The following is a 21,364-nucleotide window of genomic DNA, read 5'->3' as shown; positions in this document are numbered from 1 at the left end:
ATCCCCTCTTTGCTGCAGCCATATTTGTCCAGAAGGCTCCTATTCACCCATCAAAACCCATTTTCCCTTCCCCCATGAAGTCTTTTTTAATTCCTTGCATAAAGAGGGTCACACTGCTCCTCTGTCTCCCCACCATACCTTATATACACAACCTGTGACAATACAATTTACTTCTAGGAAAACGTTAGTCTTTAGCCTGTGTTACTGGCCTGAGAGTTTGACATAGATTCTGGCTTTCATTTAGAAATAGGCATGTATGCTTTATGTATTTTGATATGCTGATATTTTTTTAATTCCTAGAGCTTGCATTGAGATTAATAATCACCAGTCTTGATCAGCGGCTTACATGGACCTTCCCCCAAGGAAATTTCCCATAGCACCCCCTCAGTGTGGGGGAATATCATGACTTCAATTGTTGAAGGAGGAAACTGAGGTTTAGGAAGGTTAGGTGTCCTGCCAAGGTAACACAACTTGTAAAGCTCAGCTCGGACATGGTCATCTTTCTGTGAGATGCCAGCGCGTCTCCTTCCCACTGCCTTCTTGCCACTCTACACGGTTTCCAGGAGGTCAGGCTCATTTTCTCTCCCCTGTCTCTGCCAGTGGGTACACCCTCTATGCCTGGGAAGTGAACAGAGCAGGTGAGGGAACCGTCTGACAGTGACCCCTGGAAAGGGTGAACTTTAGTCCTCAAAAAATGTGATCTTTTGTTTAGTCACATGGGTATCACTGGCGAGCCTATAGAGCCTCAGGCTCCAGGGAGAATTTTGTGAAGCAGGCTGTGCATGGGAACAAAATCCTTCTAGGGATCCGCATGCACTGCAAATTCTGTGCTTCTGGCACCTGTTTTCTAGAGGAAGACTTAAAGAAACTTCTAGTAGAAAGGACTCAGAAAGCACGTCCAAAGCTATTCACCACACCACCTGAAACTGACATTGCCCTTTCTCATTGTCACTTTGCTACGTTCTTCCACAACAATTTAGTGGCGGCATGTAAAACATATCATACTTTGGGTTGTTGGTTAGTTTTTACTCCATTTCTCTCTTTCTTTGATGCCTTTGGCATTAGGCTAATGTCTGGGAAAGTTTTTGGGGTTTCCAGGCTAAAACTGAACATGGATACACACTTAGGTCTGCTTGTTGGTACATATACACCCACAGTAAGTGTCGTATGCATTCACCAAGAAGCACACGCTGGAATGCGAGCAGCAAGGCTAGCCCACCCATAGGCCTGTGCACAAAGGATGGATTTTTTTAAAATCTGGGTGGGGGAGGGCTGGGGGGGGGGGGAGAAGGTGGTATTGTCACACACAACCATGGAATGAACAAACTGCAGCTCTGGGCAACCACGTGGCTACACCATCATAACCCAAAATAGGACATACTGTATAACTGTGTTTAAGTCAGGTTCCAAGCAGACAATGCTACTTTCTGAGCATCAGAATACCTCCCTGGGGGTAAGAAGTGCCTGGGACTTGAAAGGTGAGGGGGTAAGGGGGTGAAGGGGCTGATGTTATCCTGTGTCCCCACCTGAAGGTCCTTACCTGGATGCTTTCAGCTTGTAAGAAAGGCTGTATGCTTAGGATGCATGCACTTCTCTGAATGTAGGTTATACTTCAATAAAAAGTTAAAAAAAAAAAAAGCTAATGTTGCCTAATGGCCTAAATTCTATGAATATGCAATAAACTTGCAGCATAAGAATTTTGTCCTGCAATTTGCCGCTGACTCTGAGTTCGGGAGGTGTCAGGGTAACAAAGCACCCCAGGGTGAGCATTTGACAGGAAGCATTAGCTGCCCCCCAGGAGCCTCAAATACCTGATGGCTTTTCTCCTGCTTCAAATTAAAAACCTGCCTGCAAAATGCCGAGGAAGGGAGAATGCATCCACAAGGCTCATTTTGCAATGTTATTAACTGTGGGAGTTGAACGCAGTGGGTAGTGGGACTTGTCCACCACCACTGGCTGGACATCAGTGCCCATGCCGGGGGCACCGGAGGAGGAGACCGGAAGCTCCTTGACCTTTCCACATGGTACACATGTGCGTACGGACATGCACCCGCACGCCCGTGCACACACACACATCCCGAGCAGGCACACGTGCACACACATACACGCACGTGCGCACTCACACACAGCCTTATGCACAAAGGCTCCGAGCCGTCTGTTGCTTATTAATGATTTCCTATGGACCATAGCACGATCGCACTGGAAAGACTAACAATAATACATCATGGTGATTTTGCTGTGCAGCCTGTATTGTAGCCAGTACTGCTGCCTCTGGGGCCCAAGGAAGTATAGTAACATATGAAGCCACACTGGTCGTTTATCAGAGACAGGGTCCCAGCCCAGGGCTCCCAATTCCTCATCTGATGCTCTTTCCACTCGCTCCAACTCCTCCCTGAAACTCCTCACTCTCTGCATATTTATAAGCAAATCTGTCACTCTCTCCAGGGCCTGGATCCCGTATTCCTTGTATCCTTACAAAACCAGACTTACAAGGTTGTGTCTGACACCCCACCCCACCCCAAAATTCACTGGTCCCCAGGCTCAGCCTAGCCCTGAAGTCTGAGGATTTGAACTCCGCCCGGGGAAAATACTCAAGAGCTCCTGAATTCAAAGCATGATGACTTGGCCTGACCACTGCTTCCTATTTCCCCCTGGAGCTTGGTTCCAGTAAGCAGGAGGTTGAGGCATTTCTTATAGTGCATTAATCCACCCAAAACTTAGAGGCTTAAATGAAAATAGTCATTTCTTTTGCTCAGGAAACTGCAATTTGGGCAGATGGGAAAGGTTGGTCTGGAAATCACGAGTTTACTAGGGAGAGGAGGAAATGCCTCCTACATGGCAAGTTAGAGCTGATAGTTAGTTTGGAGCTCATACAAAGGGCTGAAGCTCCTCTGCCTATGAGTCTCTACACATAGATTGAACTTCGTCACAGGAAGGGCACTGGGTTTGGAGGACCAGTGTCTGGAGAGAGAGCCAAGTGGGAGTGGAATGTTCTTTTATAGCTTAGGAGTCACATAGTGAGACTTTTCTTTTGGTTCACTGATTGATCCCAAAGACCCTTGCAGCTACAAGGGAGAGATAGCCGACCTGGCCAACCCAGGTTCGATTCCTCCGCCCCTCTTGGAGAGCCTGGCAAGCTACCGAGAGTATCTTGCCCGCACAACAGTAAAGCCTGGCAAGCTACCCATGACGTATTCAATATGCCAAACATAGTAACAACAAGTCTCACAATGGAGATGTTACTGGACCCGCTCTAGCAAATTGATGAACAACGGGAGGACAGTGGCAGTGATATATATATATATATATATATATATATATATATATATATATATATATGGGTCAGGAAGAACATTGGAACTAAAACCATCCACATGGCTAAACAGGGCTTCTGGGATCTGTCTTGTGCCTTCCAGGCCCAAATAAGACCCCTAGAGAGTCTTCACATGGAAAATGGTATAGGTTATCTTCCCAGGTGTTAGCTTGGAAGTCTAGAAATAATTTGTTCAAGAAAAGAAATTGAGGGCAGCTGCAGGACAATATTATTGGGGAATCTCATTCATACTAAAAGACATGCACAAGGCCCAGGGTTGTGATCCAGAAACATTGTATGTGCCAGGTAGGCATAAGCAGTGCGGTCAATTCCAGCACAAACCCACATGGCCAAGGACAGTATCTCCAGAACTACCACTATGATCCCTGGTGATATGGCATCAGCGAGCACCAGAACCAAGTGTGGGAGCACCACCCCAAGAGTGCAACCCCTGCTCATAACACCAGGGAAAGGGAATAAATAAATCAAATGCAAAAAAAAAATGTTTAATACACTCGCAAAAATTCTAATTTCTGAGTACATATAGGGAAATTCATATTTTTAAGTCTTAGAGAACACTAAGAAGATACCAGTGAGACTTGGATTGGGGTGGGGGGTGTCACAGGAATACAAAGGGTTCTTTTGGGAGGGTCTCCCACACTGCTGGGGGAGATCTGGAGGAGGCCCCACTCTATGCTACCTGGGCTGGCAGATGAATGCAATGGCTCAAGAATGAGGGGATACTCAGGCCACCCTAGACCTTCAGGGCTGCACCTTGTGATGCTAACAGGACTGTGTGATACTGGAGATTGAACCACGGTCCGCTGCATGCTTGACCTGCTCCCTCACCACTTTACTATCTCCAGGTCCTCTTTTTTCTCAGTGTAGATTTAATAATTTGGAATTAAAAAGTAAGCTCTTGGGGCAGAAGCGATAATACAGCAGGTAAGGCTTGTCTTGCATGCAGCCGACTCAGGTTCGATCTTTCACATCCCATGTGGTCCCCCAAGCCCCACCAGGAGTGATCCCTGAGCACAGAGCCAGGAGTAGCTCTGAGCGCAGCTGGGTGTGGCCCCCAAACAAACAATAAATAAACAAAAATGTCCACTCTTTTGTGTTCTTTGGGTAACTCAAAGTAGAGACAAAGACAGGAAGTGGAAGAACACCAAAAAAGCTACCAAAGTTAGCAGTTGGAGGAAGAACAAAAAGTTCCACCTGTGATAAGGCCAGGACAATAGAAAGCCTGATGGGGGCTCAGCTTTTTTTCTTTCCACACCTACAACTCTGCCCTCTGACTACATGTCACCCAGAGGACTTAGCATAGTGGCATTTCTTTTCGGCTGACTCAAGCTTCAGACTGATGACTGACTTGACCAGTGTGAACAGAAGTGAAAACACACAGGTGGCAAACTTCTACCTTAGGAGGTGGAGTTTCCAATTACCTTCTTAAGGGAATGCTCTACAGATAAATGAGTCCCCTTCTCCCCATCCCCTCCCCATGTGCGTTTTTCCTTCAGTCTAAGTCCCTGAATGTGAGGTCAGTCCCCACCCAAAGCCAAGAGCCCAGCCTTGACCTGCAGTCTCTGCTGAGCCCCACTGAATGAACAGCAGACAATGGAAAGATCCAGATGAGATGAGCTTATATATATATATATATATATATATATATATATATATATAAGCTTATATAGATGAGAAAGGAATGATGTCGCAAGTTCCAGGGCTGCTCGTTATGCAGCAAATTGCAGCTAAAACCTGATTGAGTACAACCCCATCTCCTTTCTTTACCAAATTCTAGCCCCACTGGATCTCTTTTTTTTAAGTATCATAATGGATTTATAGTCTTTTCTTTAGAAAATTGTATTTAACCTAAAATATTTTCTACGTTCATTCTAGTCCACCCTACTTATGCACTGTCTGGGAAGATCTCATTTGAACACCCAGCACCTCACCACTAAATTAGCTCCCACCTTATTTGGTTTTCTGATAACACTTTGTCTATTCCTTAACATGACTTCTAATTTTAAATCTCCATGATTATTTGAGTTGTGTCTCCTCCCCCACCATCCTGTGAGTTCCCTAAGGGCAAAGCTAATATGTTTATTTGGTTCATTAAAATATCCCCACTGATGACAAGTGGGGTCACCCATTGGGATATAGGACTTTATGGACTCAATAAATATGTTCAAGTGTTTCTGATCATGCTATTAGGAATCAGAAGAGGTCCTCCTTCCCAGTAGGGGTGAATGGCAATGAAAGAAGCACAATTTGGGGGGAGGGGATCCACACCTGGAAGTTTTCAGAGGGATTTATTCCTGGCTCTGTGCTCAGGGATCACGTCTGGAAGGGCTGGGGGGACCCTATGAGATGCTGGAGATCAGACACAGGTCAGCCGTGTGCAAAGCAAGCACTTTACCACTGTACTATTGCTTCATCCTTCCACAAAGCACAGTTTAATCAGAACCCTAAGTTGTGACTAGAACTTGATAGGAGTAAAGGACAAGTCCTGGGAAGTTCTGGTGGCTCTAAGGAGCAGTAAACGGGGAATGCGTCACACAGTTGTGAAGCCCCCACTCTCTAGGAGCCAGTGGGGAGCAGTGAATGGGTTTTGAGCAAATACAGAAAATGGGTTTTGAACAAAGTCATTAGAGAGACAGCTTTTCTGGAAGATGTCAGCAGGCAGGTTGGTACGCTAGTGTGAGCAAGGAGGTCGTGAGCAACGAGCAAAGGAAGACCATGAAGTCATGGCTAGGGGGGCGCCCAGTCTCCCACACAAGGGGTTCTGTAAATATGGGTTAACAATAATGACTCAGTATAGTGGAATAATGGCCACGTTTCTCTTTTTTCCACTGTATTTAAACATCTTGCTTTACAAAGTTGTTCATGATGATTTGTTATAGGTATTCAATATTCCAACACCAATCTCACCACCACTGTAACCTTCCCTCCACCATTGTCTCCATTTTCCCAATCATTCCTCAAGCCTGCCCCCATAGCAAGCCCATAATAATTTATTTTATATTGCTTGTTACCACTAAATGACTAATGGAATGATCAAAAAATTTTCTGTAGAAGAAAATTTGTGAAAATCGTGTGTCACACCATGGAGACATTAAGTCCTCGTCTGAGGGTTTACTAAGCTGTTGTTGCAAGTTAAGCCTTCTGTGTTCATGTTTTTGTTAGTCAAGATCGATTGGCTTCTACATTACATCCCATCCTATCTGGCATGCTACTACTGAGATGTCAGTGTAGTAGAGTTTGAAGATGTCCAGATAATTCAGAATATTTTACCAGCAGTACTACTGGAAGCATGGTGGTTGCTTTGGGGTGTAGCAACAGCTTCTGGGCACTTACTTAGATGGGAACTGACCCACTACCCTCTGAGATTGCCTCAAGGGTCTCAGCAGGAAATGGATGTGTGACTAGTTGATCTCTTTTAAGATTTATTTATGAATCTCCAGAACAAGGTAATGGTCACATTTCTGCTTTGAATGAATGTGGGGAGATAATGTGACTAATGAGAGAGTAGAGGAAGACAGGGAAGCCAACTCATCTGACGAAGAAGAAAGTCTAAAGTGATATGTGTCAAATCTGATGTGAATACGGGTTTCCCAGAAGGCAATGAATATCAAAATTGTGAGAACCATTACACAAAATCCTCTTTTTTGAATTTTCCCAGAAGCAGAATCGAAGACAAGGACTTGGGTCCTGGTGGTTTATGGGGAGAACAGAGTGCGAAAGTGAGAACCGGAAGAAAAAGAACCAATGAATAGTTATCACTGGGCTCAACTGGAGCTCAATTCTTCTGGCTGCTTCTAGGGGGCAGTATTGAGCATGCATCGCAGAGTTTTCCCACCAGGAGGGTTGGGAACCAAGATCCTAAAGGGCTGACACCTATCACTTCTTATTCATAGGCTATTCCAGAGACCATTTATTCCTTGGCAGAGAGTTATGGTGGCTGAAGAGATCCTTCAAACTAGGGAATGTGAATTCTGGCAGTTGGAAGTGGGTATCGTGCCCAAAAATGGAATCTCAATGTTTTCAGTCCTGGTTATGGATCCAGTATACCCCTAGATACTTATTGTCCCAAGACCATTTTAAATATGAAAAAACAAAACCTCAGAGTAGTAACTTACTGCTAAAAGTGGGAGTCAACTAGGTCCATTTGGCCAGAAGGGATAGTCAAGAAGATATGGGACCATGTCATATGCAAGACATTCAATGAGACATAGAAAAATCTAACCCCAAGAGGCCACTGTAGAAAGAGGAAGTGAAGACACAGAGAGAGAACTCTTGGGGGAAGTCAGAGTAACAGCAGCCATGTTTGCCACTTTGTGTAAGAGATTGTCGCAAAAGACAAAGAAACTTACTGAAGACCGTGGAAACCATACTGTTGTAAGTTGACAAGACTGAGTAGTGTCTTTCTAGGTGCTGATGCACATCAAGATGGAAAACTGGTTCAACAGAGGCTGATTCTGAAAAGAAGAGCATCTCTGTGATGAGTTCTGTTTCTTGGGGAGGCAACTCCTGGAAGGGCTGTCTCACTGGGTACCAATCTACATGGTTTATCTCAGGCCTGGCAAGACAAAAAAAAAACATGGAAGGGTCAAGCATTGCAAAGGGAACAGTGGGTTTTCTCAGCCACATCAAGGACAAAAAAAATAAAGGAAATTAATTTATTGATGCCATGTGAAAGCAAAGAATTGGTTTTGAAGCATTGTAGCAAAGGGCTGGGGAAACACACTCAGAACATTGGAAAGCTCAGTTAATGCAAAACAAATTATTAATCATTAACAATACTTGGAAAACAGGGCTGTGCAAGCAGATGAAAGGAAACAGGGTTGAGAGGGTGAAAGAAAGGGGAGATGCTCAAATCTCATGAGTATGTGAAACATTATTAGTCCTTTTCTTGTAGTTCAGTGATTACTGCTAGGGCAGTGTGGGAGAGAAGGCTGGGGTGGGCGGGCACGGTGATTGAGTCCGAGTTATCTAGTTAGTTTCTCCAAAATCTAAAGGATCCATGATACCTCTGACTTTAGCAAACCTTTCTAGGATATGTGGCTCATGCACACTTTGGTATCTGACAGCTGCTGTCCTGCCATCTTATCAAAACAGCCATTTTCAAGTCCTGAGAATGGACCAAATTATACTTCCCTGTTCTGTTGGCTCCAACAACAAAAAAAGGAGGGAGTGAGGGCTGGTTAGAAGGTCCTCATTGCCTCCCACCCAGTTCTAATGCCCAGCAACTGACACAGATGGTTAAACTCTGCCCCTTCCCCCACCCCCCTCAAACCCCACCGCCCACCACCCTGGCTTACCATGAGATCTGTGGCCTCCTACAGCACTGTCCTCCTGCCCCCATGCCACAGAGTCAGATGTCAGACATTTGGCCATTGAATGAATGACTCAGGGATACCCCTCACCCCCCCACCAGAATGAACACTTCCAAGCCTTTCCTTGAAGGCAGGTAGATCACTGAAAGGGCTATTGCTTCTCCCTAGGCAGAACGAGGGGAAGGAGACATACCCACAGAGGGGGGGCCCTGGAGATGCGCCCATGATGTCTGGAGAGAAATGTTCCATGTGACCATCACAGGCAGCCGCCGCCGAGCAGCCAGTTTGTGCTGTCACCCTCTCCTGTGGTGGCTGACATGGCAGCTGTGACTTGCATGTCGTAGCCATCTCTGTCTACCAGGATGGGCTACTAAGGAAGAACCCCACCAGACTGCCCTTGTCCTGGGCCCGGGGTGATTTATGAGCACATTCCCCCCCCCCACCACACACACTCACTCATCCTGTCCACAGACTGAATCTGGGCTAAAGCCCATAAAATAGGCAACAGCTATTGGCAAATTCATTAATTAGGATTCTGTTTGTACTTTTATTGTGAAGGAAAATCATTTGTCAGCTTAAAGTCAGACCCAGTGCCTGATGAGAACTGTTATTCTAAGAAGGTATCGACTGATGACTCTACATGGCATTCTCTCTCTCTCTTTCTCTCTCTCTCTCCCTCTCTCCCCCCTCCCTCTCTTTCTCTACACGCCCTCAATGCTCCATCCTATCCCCATCTCAAGGGGAGAGCACCCCCTCCCTCTTCACTAGAATCAGGGCCTGTGTGCTAGTTGGTTAGGTGCCCATCTCACCCCAATTTTATTCGAGGATAAGACAGGCATAGGGATTTAGAGCACCAAGTCCCCTCCTGTTTTGGAAGAGGGACACTTTCTATACCAGAACCAGTTTTAGCAACTCAGTTTCCTGTCCCCCCAGAGAGCTTTCTGACCTATGAGGATGGGAAGGAAGTCTTCTGGGACTCTCGCAAGATGATGTCAGGAAGAAGACATATTCTCTAGGACTTGTGTGGGCAAGTAACCGCTGCGGGCAAAGAGACCTTCTGGTGAACACGAGAAGATAAGACAGAGGACCATCACCAACATGCTGAACAGGATAGAAACCAAAAGGTGGAGAGACCTGGGTCTTCGGTGACAACCATGAGCCTAGAGTTAACTCAACCAGGGGTCAACTTACTTCGGGGCTTCTGAGTCCCAGAAAAGGGTCATTTCCCCCTTTTTGACACCAGTTTGAATAGGGGATTTATTTAAACCGAGAGCACTGGGCATAGTTGCAAGCATCCCGTTGCATGATCACGAATCACGAATCATGACCATCCTGTTATTCGTCGATTGCCTCGAGCAGGCCCCAGTAACGTCTTCTTCATCCTAGCCCTGAGATTTTTAAGAAAGTGCTATATTGAAGGCTCTTTAGGAGAATGAGACCCATCATTGTTACTGGTATTTGGCATATTGGGTATGCCATGGGGAGTTTGCCAGACTCTGCCATGTGGGCAGGTTACATTCGGTAGCCTGCCAGTTTGTCCAAAGTAGGAATGAGATAATAAGATGTCATAATAAGATGTCCAGGAGCTGGTTTTTATAGTCTCTGAGTCTTGGCCGTTGATGAGATTACACGGCGCCAGGGGGTCAGTTGGTGGGTGTGACCCCCGCCTACTGGAATTTGGAGGATCTGGGTGGAAGATGCTCAGCCCCGATCCGAGTAGGCTTGGAGATCTCAGCCCCGGGACCTGCATGCCTTTGTTCCTCTGCCGGTACCTTCATGTGTGTGGAGAGTGGTCTCAGCATGGTGGTGGCTGGTTCTGGAGGTCTTCAGCTGCGGGAGCCCCGGTTGGGGCGGGGAGGAAAGCTCAACCCGCTCCCCTCCAAGGGGCCCCGGCGAGGACAGCCAGGAGCTTTCCTCAGCGCCCCAATCAGGGCTCCAGCAGCCGAAGACCTCCAGGACCAGCCACCACCATGCTGAGACCACTCTCCGCACACCTGAAGGTACCGGCAGAGGAACAAAGGCAAGCGGGTCTGAGGGCTGAGATCTCCAAGCCTACTCGGATCGGGGCTGAGCATCCTCTACCCAGATCCTCCAAATTCCAGTAGGCAGGGGTCACACCCACCAACTGGCCCCCTGGCGCCGTGTAATCCCATCAACGGCCAAGACTCAGAGACTATAAAAACCAGCTCCCGGAAGAGAACAGTGCAGTCTCCTGCCCCCCTTGCATGATATGCAATAAAATAATACCTCCAGATGGCCATTCCAAGAGATAACAATGGCCCTGATCTAAATCTTCCTTACATGTGGTTGGTTGATCAATTATAGGCCCTCCCTAGATCCCAGCCATTCTTCCTTGACTGGAAAACAACTGAAGGCCTCCTTGGTAGACACTTGGCCATCAGCCATCTTGTTATCACCGGTGGAAACCACCTCCCCTCAAAAAAAGCAGGGAGTTAAAGCTCAAGAAACTCAAAGGCGGGCTATAATGATAGCACAGCGAGGTAGGGCATTTGCCTTGCACGCAGCCAACCTGGGTTTGATTCCCAGCATCCCATATGGTCCCCTGAGCACCTCCAGGAGTAATTCCTGAGTCCAGAGCCAAAACTAACCTCTATGCACCCAAAATGCAAAAAAAAATAAAGACTCAAAAGGCCAGAGTGTATGGCTGGCACAGGGACCCAGATTCAATATCTGGCCTCCCTAACGCTGCTGACTATAGCCTTGGTGCTTTCCAGCATCACAAGAGAACCCTCCTGCCACTAGAGCTTTTTGCCAATGTGTGCAAAGACAAAACATGTGTGCATGCATTTGCACATATATTATTATCCTGCATCTCTTTCTTATGGTTCAAGTTGCTATCATCCGCCCCCCCCCCCCTGAAAAAAATTGTATGTGTTCATGTAATTACTGGTTTGGGCATATCGAATACACAACAGATAGCTTCGACGCTCTGCCATGCGGGCGGAATACTCTCGGTAGCTTGCCAGTCTCTCTGAGAGGGATAGTGGCTTTTGGGGCGACTTCTAATCGCCCTTGTAGGTGTTCCCATGGTTCACACTATATTTGAACCCCATCAAATAAGGTACGGCAATTCTGGAAGATGGATATTAAGTGTCTTATAATATGTCGCGCTGCCGCTTTGAGGCCGCATGGTCCGGAAAGCGTCCTGGAGAGTGGCGGCGGCTGGACGCCCACCTACCAGATAGTCATACTTCTTCATCAAGATCATGAACGATCGGTTTGAGGCTCTTCGTGTTCCTAGAACAAACAGATGCCATTGGGCTACACTAGCATGCGACAGGGACAAATGAAGATGTTACTGGAGCCCGCTCGAGCAAATCAATGATTAACAGGAAGTCAAGTGATCAAGTGATCAAGTGTTCATGTACTGAAGTCTTAATCCCGGGTACCTCTGAACCTGTGTTTGGAAATAGGTGCTGCTGATTGGATTTCAGAATTTGGTTTTAAATTACTTGTTGTTAGTTACAATTAATTAATTGTAAGTAAGACAATTACTTGTCTTACTTACAATACATAGCACAGCAGTAGGGCGTTTGCCTTGCACGCAGCCAACATGGCCGACCCGAGTTCGATTCCTCCACCCCTCTCGGAGAGCCCTGCAAGCTACCAAGAGTATCTCGCCCGCATGGCAGAGCCTGGCAAGCTACCCATGATGTATTCGATATGTCAAACACAGTAAAAACAAAGTCTCCAATGGAGACGTTACTGGGCCCGCTCGAGCAAATCGATGAACAACGGGAGAACAGTGACAGTGACAGTGACTTACAATACAGTACGACAAGTCATACTGGTATTAGGTGGGCCCTAATCCCATATGACTACAGTCCCTTAAAAAAGTGGGGGGTTGAGAGAGGGGAATTACCTGCCCACGGGGAAAATATTACATGAAGATGTCATTATGCTGTTACAAGCCAAGATGGTACCAGAAAATTCCCTAGTACCTTCAGACAGAATGGTGACCCGGCTGAACCACCACAACTTGCCTCCCAGTCACCCCAGGAAATTAACCCAGGCCTTTTCCCCTTTTTCCAATGTTTACTTTTATTTAGACCCACACCTTCTTTTTACTGTTGCTCCAATATCTGGGGGGTCAAACACTTGTGGCCCTTAGGGATTACAACAGCAGTGCAGGAGATGCCACCTTGGCAATGGGGCCAGTGCTGGAGCTCAAACTTGCAACCTCCCACACATCCAAGGCAGGTGATCTACCACTGGGCCACATCTGTGGGGCCTACTGCAGTTGCTTGCATGAATATAAAGGTCTGAGCCATGTGTAGAGGGATATTTCCCCAATTTAGCACTAGAAGACCAGAGCCATACCTTTAAGGCTAAGCCTACGTCTCCTCTAGATCGTAAATCATTCCTAGTGTCCTCAGGCCCCCAGCTAGCTAGGAAGGCCAGCTGGGCAGCTGCCCAGGGCACCAGTCTGTTGGAGGGTCCAAAATACCGCTGGAATAAATAGAAATAACCATGCCAGTTGACGCAAGTTTCCACAAGCTCCTACCAAAGTAAACAGCAGCCTTATATGGAAATTTAAAAAACACACTGGGCTGGCATTGACCCTCTCTTTGGGTATTTTTGTACTACGCACATATAGTTGTGTTCTGCTGAAATTCTGAAACCAAATAAAGCATGGTGTAACTTTCCTACTCACCACAAACAATGATTCATTTTATTATACATTTGTAAACCCGTCAAAATGCTTCCCCCCCACCCTGCACCCCGCCAAATTGTCTCACTTGAGAAATTGCCAAACTAAACGGATGCGAGTTAAAGAACTTCCAAAGCTCTAAGACATTTGGCCATTTTGGAGACTGCTCTTTCTCCTACAGCCCAGGGAGGTAAACGAGGGAGTCAATATGACTCTGGATAAATGTGTGATTTCATACGTTGGTCAGTCTGCTTCTTAGCACTAGCCTTTCTTCCCTTTTTTATGCCAAGAAATCCTGTCATTGTAGCTGGGTACCTGGCCGTTCCAAATGAATACTTCATTTCCCAGTATCCCCTAGCTAGAAGTGACCACGTGGATATGTTCTGGCCAATGAAATAGCATCATAAGTCTCACATGTAGAAATACTAGGTTTCCCATGCTTCTGCTTCTCCTGGAGCCGGCCTCCTCTCCTGGACAGACTGAAGTTGCCACAGTCACCTTGGGCCATGAGGTGACCTATAGGGTGTGAGGTCATGACAGGTGGGGTCATCGGATGATAGAGTTGGTTTTGCAAAGAGTGGGTTCTTAAGCACTTGTGAGAGTAGGAGTCCCATGTCAGGCTTAGAGAGGGGTGATCACCTCAGCCTGGTTTGACATCTCTCTGACTTACAGCTGAATGCGGTTCTGAGAGGAAATTCTACTTTTCCCTGTGTGGAGGAGTACAAAGCCATCCCCCTGTGCCTGGTGCTTCTAAGTGCTGGTCTACCCTTGATCAGAGAAAGCAAAGCTGTCTCTTCAGTTCTGTCATCCACTAAAGCACTGCTGCTAGATGCTAGGTGGTAGATGGTCCCCCTGTGAGAGACATGACCAGGCACTAGAAAGGACAAAACTCCCAGTCCTGAGTAAATGGGAAGGAATTGTGAGGCCCTGGGGTGGTTCTCAAACATGGCTGCCAATTCTTTGACCTTCTGCCATCAAGAGGTGGATTCCAATCCCTTCCCCTTGAACACAAGCCAAACACAGTGACTGGCATCTAACGAATAGGATCTGGTGGGAGTGATGCTGGGTGACTTCCAAGATGGGGTCGTAAAAGGTGTAACAGCTTCCACCTGGTTCTCTCTCTCGGGGTGCTTGCCCTGGGAACCCAGCTGCTATGTGGTGAGGAAGCCAAGAGCCACTTGGAGAGGCCATGGGTAGGCGTTCTGATGGACAAGTCCAGCTGATGCCTCGGCCTCTGGCCAGCATGAGCAACAGACCTGTGTGTGAGCAAAGCTTCAGAGGATCACAGCCCCAGCTTCCAGCCACCCCAGCTGACACCAAGTTAAGCAGAGATGAGCTGTCCCTGCTGAGCCCTGCCCTGGCCATATATTTGGGAACAAAAATTTATGTTGTCATTATTTTAAGCCACTAAGTTTTAAGATGTTTGGTTATTTATCCAGAGATTATTGCATCAGCTGCCCATTCTGCCTACCAATCTGCATGCCAGTATAGCTGCAGCCCCTGTCACCACAGAGCCTTCTGGAAAGTTCTAACCTGATTTCAGTGGACTCCTAACAGAAAAATTCAGAGATCCTGGATTACATTTGGGCTGGAGAGTCGAAGGGGTATAGATAGGTAATGTTCAGTGTCCAAATGTAAGGTGGGGGGGGGGGGGAGAGAATCAGGACAAAGGAAATCAGTCACCCTGACTTGCCTGGAATTTCTAATTAGAAAGCATGGATACATGGGTGCACAAACATGTACTCACACACATGTGCACTCTCTCACTCAGAGGCATGGCACAGAAAAACTCAAGTCAGAATCCAGCTCCAGGGTCCAACACAGCACTCCTTACTCCCCATCTTGCTGCCTGAAACTTTTTGGAGTGCCAACATCCATGGACCTGGGTGGCCTCTAACATCTCTGGAGGATTTTTCTAAAGGAACCTCTGAGCCCCAACCTGACTAATCGAGGGATAAAACACCTCCCAGGAGACCTACCCCTTGGGAGAATCTCCATAGAAATTCTCAACACTAAAGGCCTCTCCCTCCTGTGGACTAAATTGTACCTCCTGTCCCAAATCTATAAGTTGAAGTTCCACTCCCACCAAAACAGAATAAGAACGCTATTCGGGTCTCTCAAAGAGGAATCGAAAGAGCTATGCTTGGAGTATCAGGCTTCACTCAAATGAGAGAAAGAATCCAGAGTTCCAACCTCCATCAACGGTCAAGAATCAGGGACGCTGTCTCGTTTTCCAAGGCATGGAAAATCAGATGGGCTGGAGACGTAATGAGATTTGGAGACAACCGTTGGACTAGAGCCGTTACTGACTGGATTCCATGGGATGTCAAAAGACTGCGTGGCCACCCACCATGCGGTCAGACTTCTTTGTCAAGACCCTGAACGATTGGTTTGAGGCTCTTCGTGTCCCCAGAACAAACAGACGCCATTGGGCTACACTAGCATGCAACAGGGACAAATGGAGACATTACTGGTGCCCACTCGAGCAAATCGATGATTAACAGAAAGTCAAGTGATCAAGTGATGTTCCAATCCCACCATCCCTTGACTATATTTGGAAATCAGACTCTAAGAAAGGTCATGGTGGTCATAATCTGACAAAAGTTGTGTCTTTCTTAGAAGCAGTACCAGGGAGCATGCTCTCTCTGCAAGCACACAGAGGAAAGGTGACATGAGGACATGGCGAAAAGGTTGCCATCTTTAACGAGGCCTCGTGAGAAACCATTACGCTGGCCTCTGAGATGTCCAGTCTCCAGAAGTGTGAGAGATAAATGTCTGCTGTTATAGCCACCCAGTCTGTGGTATTATGTCTAGGACATTCAAGTTGACTGAAGAAACTCGTTTGTAAGAAACTACAAGGTGGGTGAGTATGGGAAGAGAATGCAATTGCACACGATGGTCTCTGTGCTGCACACTCAGGGGAAAACTTTCTCCTGGCGCACCCTTGGTAGCACAATTCCTACAAACATCATGACAGGACAGGGGTGGAGGAAGGACATTTGCCGGGAAAGCTACTTTGTGACATCTCTCCCTTCAACTCATCCCTGGTGTTGAGTCTTGACTCCTCCCCAAATCCTGCAGGCAGACATAAACTCTCCCCAAGGGGCACCAAACCTTCCCCATTCAGGCAGGGCCAGTGGAGCAGGGAAGTCCTTCCGACCAGGGCACAAGGGAATTGACACCCAAAGACACCAAACAGCCCAACTCCATAAAGCTGGAAACTTGACAAACTCTTGGCTGAGAGAGAACCCATGCACCACGCTCTATTGGCCGGTTACCTGACCATTTTCACTGCTATAACATCTGTAGGCCCCTCTTCTGGGTGGTCAGGGGTGCTCTGAACATCAGAGCATTTCTATCTGTTGTCCCAATCCCTGGAAAGAGCAGGTGGGAGGTGGCGGGGCAGAGGGAAGAACGGAAAGATCTGAACTGCAGGGCTCACCAGTCCCTCACCCTCCTTCCTCCCAACTCACCCCCCTCCCCACCCCGTTTCATCTAGCTTCCCCTTAAGGATACAGTGCAGGGGGCCCCAAGTTCCCCCGCTGCCATCTCCCCCCCCCCCCCCACCTTGTGTACTGGCTCAGCCAAGCTGCACTGCAGCCGACGGAGACATTCTGGCAGATCTCCAAGACTCCCGGGCGAGGACCCCAGCTTGCCGCGCATTACAGAGTAATCCTTCGTCATGCATTCATTCACCCGAGTCTCCATCAATATTGGGCCCCCGGCAGCGCAGCGCGCGCAGGCACAGCCCTTCCTGCACACTGAAAGGTGCAGGAGCTCCCCACTTTCTGCCCGTGGGGGATAAAGCTATAAGCAAACAAAGGTGTGAATGGCTAATGGGAGTAAATCCCATGCCAAGAAGCACAACCAGGGGCTGGTATGGAGTGACTTAGGCAACTGGACAGGGAAGGCGTCCTAGGGAGACCTGTAAGGCAAGGTGTGAAGGGCACAGAGAAGCCAGACTGGAAATGGTTGCGTGGAAAAAACATTCTGAACAGAAGGGACAGCAAGTAGAAAGATACTGAGGCAGACCTGAGCTGGTGTGTTCTAGAAAGAACAAGGTCAGCAGTCCCTGAAGAGGTGATGGGGATGTCAGCTTACCAGAGGGGGGGTCATCTTGGGCTAGGGAGATAAGGATTCAGAGCTTCAAGTGGGCTTAGGGAAGGAAGCAGACTTAATGGTCTCTAGTTCTTTAAAGATTGAGCCTCCCAGGACAGACCTCTGAAACATGAAGAATGCCTCAGAGCAGAGTGTGAAAACCAGGCACAGGCCAGCTTCTGGTGCACAAAGCTCGCGTTGCCCTATGGCCCTCAGATGGATGCCCCTACTTCCCGAGTTAAGGCACTGGTGAGGATTGAGAACCTTAGTGGGGGGTCTTGCCAACTATAGGGGAACTTGAATCCAACCACAAGAAACATCAGACAAGACCAAACCATGGACTTGGTAACTTCAGAGACACCCATGTCGCAAAAAACTGCCGGAGAAAGCGTGCCTGATTCAAGGAAATGTAAAAGCCTGATAGCTGAAAACAATATGCCTTTCTAGATGGGATCCTGAACTGGAAAAATATTTTCCCCTTTTGTTCCACAGGACACAGGGACCACGGGTGAGATTTGAATTAGAGCATCCTGCAATAGTATGACATCAGTGAGAATTTCCTGACGCCCAGAAGCTGTACTGGGGTGCCTTTAGGATAATGTCCTTGGGTTGTGTTTACTTTTATAGGGTTGTGTTTACTTTTATATGGAATACACCCCTAAATATTTAGGGGCAGAGGTGCATCAGGTCTGCAATTTAGATCTCAAGACATCCAGGAGGGTGAAGAAAAAGGGGTGTGCGTGCGTGCATGCGTGCGTGCTGTATGTGTCTGTATGTGTGTCTGTCCATCTGTGTGGAGTGATGGAGAGACAGTGTACACGGGCAATTTGGGAAGATTTTAGCATTCAGGTCATCTGAGTGAAGACGATACTGGAATTCTCCACACTAGTTTTGCCAACTTTTCAAGTCTGAAATTGTTTCCAAAGTTTGTAAAAATAGAAATTAACAAGTGCACTGTGAGTGATGCTGTCTGAAGAGTAGGAGGGGAAGTCAGGGCCGGAGGTTGATGGCCTGGGGCACCCTGTCAGGAGCGGCCAAGGGCCTCCGCTTTTAAACCTGACGCAGAAATCAGGCCCCAGGGAAAGCCACAGGGTCCCCCACCGTTCTGCTAACAAGGGAGCCAGCCTGACCAAATGGCTCCTGTGACTCTCCTTCGCTGCAGCGCTGAAAAGCAATCAACCGTGAAAGCCCCAGGAGGCTGGAGCAAGGAGGCCGCCTCTCAGCTCTGTCCAAGGAGGGACTTACTGTGGATTCTGAGTGTCCCCCACTGCCTGTCACCCCCAGGGCCGGCCACTCCCCCGGGGGAAATGAGACACTCCGGGCCGCAGCTGGCCTTTGCCAAGACCTTGGTGACCCGGGCCAGGGCCGGCCAGGCTTATGCTGCAAGAATAAAGAGCAGGCTTCCTCCAGGGCCCGCCCCTCCCGGCCGGGTGCGGGCGACACGTGGCGCAGCCAGCCAGGCTGTCTAAACAAGCAGGGGTTTAGCTGCACACCAGGCGCCGCGATCATTAAAGAGGGGCCAGCCGTGGGGCTAATCTGCAGGGGCCGCCTGCAGACGCCCTGTCCCCGCAGGTGGACGGCGGCACCCGGGGCCTGAGCATGTCTCAGGATGCCGGGTGGTCTGAGGATTCCGGACAAATGTGTTGGCGGCTGCCAGGAGAGAGACACCCCACCCCACCCCCGCCCCACTCACTCACTCGCCTCACTTCCTGGAGCTCAGCGACTAGAACAGGCTGTCTGAACGAAAGGACTGGGGAGGCTCCCCCCAGGCATACCTCCTTCCCCCGCCTAGCAATACACCCTCTGACACCCGGGACCCACTTTGCTGGATTAGAGACATTGGTGGCTGGCAAGAAGAAAAAAAAATAATAATAAGAGAGAGCCATGGAGACCCAATGCAGACATGGTGATGGATTGCTATCAGTGGGCCCCGAGCACAGCCTGTTTCTTTATTCTCTCAAAGGCTTTCATGGAGCCGAGGCCTGGTGACTCAGACACACTCGAACTGGGAGCAACTTGGGCTGCGGGTCTGGGTGGAATGGCGGCCCAGGCCCTGGCGCCTGGCCAGCTGGAAGGCTGGAGGCTTGCAGACTCATAAAAAGCAAGCGCTTGCTCCTCTGCTAGCTGAGAACACGCCAGGGGAGAGAAGGACGCCGTAGGGGTCGGGATATTCAGGCCCAACACAGCGTCCCCCGACAGATCTGCGGCTTCTTCAAGGCAGACAGGAGCCACGGCAGGCCAGGCCCATCCCACTAAGCCACTTGCTCATAATCCATCACAGGTGAGGAAACTTTTACACTGGGAGATAGAATCACTTCGTAGGAGGCTGCCCCACTAACGCCCCCCCCCACCCGCCTTTCCCTGTTCCCACAAGACATCTGGGAAAGTTGGGAACATAAATCCCCAAGGTCTCACACCTTCTTTCAAGCTTCAGCACTCCCAAGGTCATTGAGGCCAGGACCAGTTGGAGCTGCTGCCGGATTTGGCTGAACCTCTTCCCTTACTGGCAATGGCATCATCCCCAGCAGGGCTTCTGGAACTATCTGTGGATGCCGCACCAGTGTGACCTGTTGTTTATGTGCTTATTGATTAATGGCAGCCCACCGTGAGTGAGATCTCCATCAAGAACAATCAAAACGATTTGCTAGAAAAACCAAAAGGAAAAAGAAGCACACCTTCTGAAATCGAAGCCCAAAATGATGGTGAGATGGGACAGATACAATCTGCATACCATGTGTTGCCAAGTTGCTCTCAACATTCCCAAAACCTTGCTCCCAATCGCTGTACTTAGCTCACCGTGGACAGGTGCCAGTTTGGGGACCAGCCCTGACCAGTGGAGCGGTGCGAAGTCAAGATCAAAAGCCTGTAATTTCTGATGCTGCCTCTGTTGATAAGGAGCTGCAAGGCCTCCCCACAACCCCCACGCTTCAATTCCTCCTTCCCTACCTCACCCACCACCTTTATTTGCACATAGCCAGTTCACAGATCAACTCACACCAGCAAAGAAAGATAGGTGCCCCTCCTTGCCTTTGTTTTGAGGGAATCCATCCTTCCTTAGCAAAGCCCGATGGGATTTTCATGGTAGGGGCTAGACTGCATGCACATGTCCAGGTTCTCTTGGTTCCACCTTGCCGCCCCTCTTGGCTCTGCGGTGCCGTTTGGATGCTGGAGTGAGGAGAACGGAACCTCTGCCAGCAGCATAGCTCGTGTGGGGATGTCCAGGGATGGAGTTCAAGATGCCGCCATCCTACCTGGGCATCCCAAGAGATGTCTAGGCAGCTGGTCCTCAGTTCACACACCAATCACTTAGCAAGGCTCATGAGGCCTCAGGCAGGCAGCAGATTCAGGATACTCACATGCATCAGACAGCTCACAACCAAGCTGCCAGGGCTCTGCTGTGGAGTGACTGGTCTTGGCTTACCCGGGCCCCATGACTGCTGACTCAGGACCCAGAGAAACCCTGATGTGGCTGGGAGCCTCTGTGTAGTCTGAGCTCTCATGGAACCTCGGAGACTCTGTGCCACCCCATCTCCAGACCCCGGGCGGAGCCCAGTGGCCCTCAGCATACTTCCTTCTGCAGAGAGTTCTCGCGAGTTCAAGAGCAGCTCTGGATACCCCCCACATGCCACCCTCTGAGTCTTCTTTAACTTGCTTCCACAAGATGAGTGTGGGATGCAGCCTCGAGTCAGACCTCTCAGAGTTCCCAGTGTACACACTTTACTGTGCCAATGCTCCTCCATCCAGCCCGATCCCCAGAACACCTTCCAATTGCTCCACCAGCTTCAACCTTTTCTCACCATCATCCCAAAGCAGCAGGAACAAACCCCACCCCCGCACCCTTGCCCATCTGCACCCCCACTCCCCCTGCCCCCATCCCCGTTGTTCCTCTTCCTGTCTGCTGGGACTTCCCTCTGGGGCTCTAGCAGGATCTAAAAGAATGCAGGAAGC

The sequence above is a fragment of the Sorex fumeus genome, unplaced genomic scaffold (assembly GCF_029834395.1).
Source record: "Sorex fumeus unplaced genomic scaffold, SorFum_2.1 ptg000086l, whole genome shotgun sequence".
NCBI lineage: Eukaryota > Metazoa > Chordata > Mammalia > Eulipotyphla > Soricidae > Sorex > Sorex fumeus.
Note: the sequence above shows the minus strand (reverse complement) of the source record.